This window comes from Solanum dulcamara, chromosome 8 (genome assembly GCF_947179165.1).
Source record: "Solanum dulcamara chromosome 8, daSolDulc1.2, whole genome shotgun sequence".
Lineage (NCBI taxonomy): Eukaryota > Viridiplantae > Streptophyta > Magnoliopsida > Solanales > Solanaceae > Solanum > Solanum dulcamara.
In genome coordinates this window covers 2,217,321-2,223,676 of record NC_077244.1, presented here as the reverse complement: position 1 = coordinate 2,223,676, position 6,356 = coordinate 2,217,321, and the positions used below count along the sequence as shown (strand labels likewise).

Sequence of the window (6,356 nt, the reverse complement as noted above, 5' to 3'; positions counted from 1 at the left end):
GATTGTTAGTAAACTGTATTGGAAAATATTAAAACAGTAACAACAACTAAAAGTAATAAAACACAGAATCTGGAAAATTAATTCAAGAACAAAATCGAGCCCACTGACTGCATAGTGTGTCCTTAAGAAAATTATTCCCCTCAAAGTACCCGAGGTTTTGGAATCTTTCCTCCTAGGATAGAACGATTTACTCACCAAAGTAGAGGTACTGCTAATTTTTGGTGACTGCGAACCACTTGATGGCTGTATTTCACACGAGTTTTAGGAAGTGCAGAAAGAAGAAGATGGTATATATAGAATTTCGTATGGAACATTCTGAGGATTAACAGATATATATAGACTGTTTACACCTTTTAAGAAAAGGCACCTGTTGGGAAAAGGTTTGCCTGTTGAGAAAAGGTTTGCAACTTTTCGGACAGGTTGCAACCTTTCAAAAATCCGTTGGAAAAACGGAGGGAAATTTTAAATTAATCCGGGAAAGAAACGGGTCGCGGGTCAGGATTTTTTCACTTAATTAATTAAATAAATAAATAATATTAATTAATTAAAAATTTAAAGAAAATTTGGTCCAAAAAGATTATCAATCAATTGACCAAATCCAAATCCAAATCCAAATCCAAAGTCGAAGCCGAAGCCGAAGCCGAAGCCGAAGCCGAAGCCGAAGCCGAAGCCGTAGCCGGAGCCGAGCGAGCGACGACGACGACGGCGCGAGGGGAGACCCTCTTCTTGACCCTTTAGCAACATGAAGGAGTGCTTCTACTTTTAAGTAGGAGACTTTTCTTTTCCACCACCTATGTGGGACCAAAGCTTATTTAATAAAGCAAGAGAGAACATATCATTTTCCTCTCCACTTCTTTTTCCCTCAATTTCTCATTCAAACTATCAATTAAATCCAACAGTACCTTCTATTATTCTTTTTATCAATTACCTAAAAAGGTATAGGGACTATTTCTACTAGATAAGTGACAATTCCCTAGCATAAAGAGAAAATACAACAAATGTAAATTTTTTTAGTTGAACCATTGTATTTTGCTTGTAATATGAAATTTATACAATGTTGTTGTCATTTTAGTAAATTTTCAGAAACCAAAATGAAATTTATACAATTATATACCTATTTTATTTCGATTTTATAAAGTTTTTACACACAAAATTGTGAGCAAAATTCTTACCTTTTTTTCTTCTTCATAAACCTAACATGAACTTTATACAAAATTTATTTTATATCTATATTCAAAAAAAATTATTCATGAAATTATGAGCAAAATTTTAATCCTTGAGCGAGATTCAAAATATGATTTAGAAGGAAAAAAACTTTTTCTATGTTTGGTAAACGAAAATCTATTGCTACATTTGGTATTATCAGTCTTATTTTGTGTATATAAATGTTCTCTCTAAGTCAATTCAAAAAGGGGAAATTACGTAATTAGGCAAATATGTGATATTTATTTACAATACACCATTATAGTTTGAAAGAATTACAATTTGTAGCTATAGTTAAGATTTTGTAGCTATTTTCTCTCCCCCTCTCTCCCTTGCCTCTCTCTCATCTCTCCCTCGCTCCTCTCCTCTCCCTGTCCTCTCTCTAGCTCTCTCGCTTCTCTGAGTCTCCTCTCTCTCAATACAAATGATAATAATTACATATAAATACAAATATTAACCGTCAATTATACAAATACAAATGATCAGTGTCAACTATACATATCTTTTTCAATGATATAAAATACATATGTATTCGTTGATATAACATTGATACAAATGATAAAAATCAATTATACAACTACAAATGTTGAACTCGATACAACATTTATACAATTGTATTCACTGATACAATTTATTCATTGATACAAATTGTATTCGTTAATACAATTGATAAAACCTTGATACAAATGATAACAATCAATTATACAAATACAAATGTTGAACTTGATACAACATATGATACAATTGTATTCGCTGATATAATCTATTCATTGATACAAATTGTATTCGTTAATACAAATGTATTCATTGATACATATACATACTAGTTACATATATACAATTATCCAGCAAAAATACAAATACAATTCATCTCTCTCTCCTCTCTCTCCCCCTATCTCTTTCTTGCCTCTCTCCTCCCTCTCCCAATCTCGCTTGTCTATCTTCCCTTCTAACATGTAACTATAAATCATAATTAAGCAAATTATAGCTATTTTGCATGATTATATTTTTGGTCTTAGCTATTTTTAAAGTTTCCTCGTTCAAAAAATCCCAAAAGTCTAGTAATTGGCCCAATTTTAAATTCAATTTTTCCAAGACCAAATTTGGCCCAAAATGCTCCATAACCCATACCACTCATCAATCCTTGTCCTCCCATCTCCACCAATCAAGTCATGCCACATCAACAATCCTTATCAAACAAACACAACCTCACCATCTAACTAACAAAAGAAACACACACCATCATAGCCATTTATTCACTTTATTTATCCTACTAAGTATAGTAATAATATCAATTACAATGAAAGAAATTTTCTTCTCAACATTTTATTGGAAGGTTTAATTGGTGTAATTATACCTTGGTATGTATTCTACAATTTGTTTGTTGTTATGGTTGATGTCATATGGGGACTTTACAACATGAGTTAACATGTTTTAATTTAAATATTTGTTCCCTTATGTCTGCCATCTATTAGTAATAATAATTTTCTTGCACTTAAATATAAATGTTTTTAAAAATATAGAAAAAAAGGTGGTGTAAATGTAGGATTTTCATAACTTTAATGTTAATAAATGCAACCACGCATGTATATGCTATATTAGCAACATAATCTACAATATTGATTACATCTTAGTTTGAGATTATGATTATAATTAATCTTGCCTATATATGCACACAATTAAGGGATTCATTGCAATTATCTTCTCACAAAAATAAAATTAAAATTGTAAACTAACATTAGTTTTTGAAGAAAAATAGAGATGAGGCTTCTTCACATTTTTTTGGCTTTGCTCATTATGGCTTCAATGTTAAAAGCTCAACCTCCTGTTGGTTCAACAACTTGTCCTGTGCCTAAAGATCGTAAGTACCTATTTTTATCATTTTGTGTTGTTTTTGCACATCCATCCTCTTATTGGTTCAAACTGAGTACGTTGAGTTTGTTCGAAAAATATTTTTTTATTTAATCACAAATTTTGGGATAAAAGAAGGGGGAAAAGGTCATATTTATCATTTACTTTCAGAAATAGTTTATATTTAACTTTTGTTATACTCTGCGATTAAAAATATCCCTATCATTAACAAAGTTTTTATAAACGTACTTGTCACCGCGTGGAATGTATTAATTAGTCATGGTGGAAAGTGTTAATGGATGAATGAGCATTTTTAATTCTAGAATAATTACTGTTGAAGAAAAAGTTGAAAAAGATAATTAATTTTCTCTATTGACAACTTATTTCGATCAGATATTTTTAGTAAACATGATAATCAAAAAGGAACAAAGAAAATAACTTTATCCCTAAAATAAAGCAATTAATAGTCGGTCAAAATTACTATTAATTTTTTTTATTCGATATACATAGATTATATATTGATTATACACATATTATACATATATTATGTATCCGTCGACTATCTAACTTCTTTTTATAATTATTTTTTATTTTAACTTTTTGTGTTTTTCAGAATGTGAAGAGGCATGCAATGTGAGATGCTCACAAAAAGGTCACAAAAAAAGATGTTTGTTTTATTGCAACCATTGTTGTGGATGGTGCCAATGTGTTCCACCAGGATTTGTTGGGGAAAATAAAGATTGTTGTCCTTGCTATAGAGATTGGAAGAAACAGACAGGAGAACCAAAGTGTCCATGAAATTAAATTAATTAATGAGTAAAAGAATGATTTTTATTATATAATGAGTGTTATGTTTAATTTTCTTTATTTGATCTTCTTGAGAAGTGTCTCAACTCTCATGTGCTGTTAAAATCAAGAATTAATATTATTTGTTGATTATGTTTTTGTCACGCCCCGGGAGGGTACCCTAGACGTAACCGGCACTCAGAAACCATTTCTGGCTTTCAAGCGAACCACATAGCCTGATCAGACATCCGTTCGTCCATTCAATCAACGGAAGACTTAAAATAAAGAGAATAGTCGGTGGGCAACTCAAAACATCAATCTAACTCAAAAAATAAAGGCCATGGGCCAACAAATCAACTCTAATATTTGTCATTAAAAATAGTTTGACAAGAATAATTCAATGAAAGAGATACTCAATCGACCCATCACTATCTAGTTTATGAAGCCTCTATCACTACTATCTAATTGATGCCAATGACATGTTCATGGCTACCTCAAATCAAAATGAAAAGGCTAAACTCAACACAAGAATAACATGAGCGGTGTCCTCTGAATGTAGGGGAGGACTCACCAATACGCTGAGTGTGAATAGATCTCCAATGATGCTCCTATTGACGATCTCTTAAACCTGTCTCTGCATCATGAAACGATGCAAGTCCAAATGGACGTCAGTACATGGAATGTACGAGTATGTAATATGACAGAATGAAACATACCTCAAGAAAGAATAGCATCGGTCCAAATATCTCAAATCAGAAAGATAAGAGAGACTCAAATAAGGCGTCATAAGTCTAAAGTAAGAATACATTTTTAGACAAAGACCAATCACACATCATACAATCCAATCCAATCATACACAATACAGTCCAATCAAATCATATATCATCCGATTCAATCCAATCGTATACAATCGGTTCAATCCGGTCATATACGATCCTATCCAATCCAATCATATATCCTCTCATTCAACCCAATCAACATATCATCTAATCCAATTCAATCCAATCGTACACTATCCAATCACAATTCATCTAATCCAATCCGATCATATACAATCAACTCAAAAATCAATTCAACAATCAACTCAAGGGACTCAACTCAATAAATATGCACATTAGAACTTAGCAATGTTATACAATCCAACTCAATCATCGATAATCCCAATCAAACCAATCATATCATGCACAATCCACTCAATTTGGGAGTTTCTCTAACCGACAACAATCCCACCACCTATATATAGGTGATGCACAACGAGTCACAGCGTTGCCACGCCCGTTCATACTTGCCAGGGTATGAACAAATCAACTCATCATGGATCCGTCAATCAATCAAGTCCTATCATGTCAAGACAATGAAATAGGGAAACATCCGACACGGTATAATCCCTTTCTACGTTGGCGGGGTAGTTTATGGAATTCGAGTATGGACTATACTCTTACCCAATTCAGTGCTCAATACTCCTCCCAAGACTCAATACGCGCACAGCTATCAAGTGAGTAAAATATTCAAAATACTCATTTAGTCTCTTAGGACTTAGTTTCAAATCAACTCATTTAGTCTCATTGGACTCTTTTCAAAACTCAATCAGTCTGGTCTCATTGGAGCCTCTTTCAAATCGACTCATCTCAATCATCAAACTCTTCTCTTCAAATTTGATACCATCTCAACTCAATGGATGTAGAAAATATTATGTACATTTAAAATATAATTCTAACTCCTCAACTCAAACTCAAAATAGATACTTTAATGTAAAAATACTCAACTCATTTAGAGGCTCCTCAAACTCAACTCATGCTTAAACTCCTTTTTAAATCAAAGATGAAAATAATCATTCTTTAGACTCAAAATAGTGTATAAATAGTTTATTCAAAAAGGTTCACAAATTATTTATTTAAAGCTCTTTCTCAAAAGATCATTTATTTTCAAAATATTCAGGAGACTCCAATCAACTCAAATTATGCAAATCACATACCACATAATCACATTAGACTCCAATCCACTTCATCACACAACATCCTCATCAACATAACCTCTTCATTCACATCATCGTCAATTATCATCATTCACATCGTCATCAAACATCATCATCACATCATCATCATATATCATCATTCACATCATTATCAAACATTATCATCACATCATTGTCAAATATCATCATCACATCAATCGTCAAACATCTACTTCAAAATTTTTATTTTAGTCCTATGTTCAATTTATAGAAGCAAAAGGACATTCTTAACTATCCAATTCATTCTTTTCATTCCAATCAATATACATATACACAAAATCATCCATCTTGACCTCAAGACATTTATGACAAAGAAATCTCATCTTGGGTTCATGTGAATGAAACATGAATCCATACTCTCAACAAAACTCAACTCAAGAATATCGTCAATACCTATAAATCTATATACAAAGATACATTTGTAGTCAATAATATAAAAGTTGACTATTTAAGAATCAAGTCATGAAATCATACATCAATTTCCAGTATATAAAAATATTCT

General features: G+C 31.9%; 1 long non-coding RNA gene across 1 annotated transcript; it reads left to right on the top strand.

The window, feature by feature from the left end:
- Positions 1–2,462: 2,462 nt before the first annotated feature.
- LOC129900940 (uncharacterized) lies at positions 2,463–3,998 on the top strand. Its single transcript, XR_008769729.1, has 2 exons — positions 2,463–2,564; positions 3,668–3,998. It is a non-coding gene; the product is annotated as an uncharacterized LOC129900940 (long non-coding RNA).
- Positions 3,999–6,356: the final 2,358 nt, after the last annotated feature.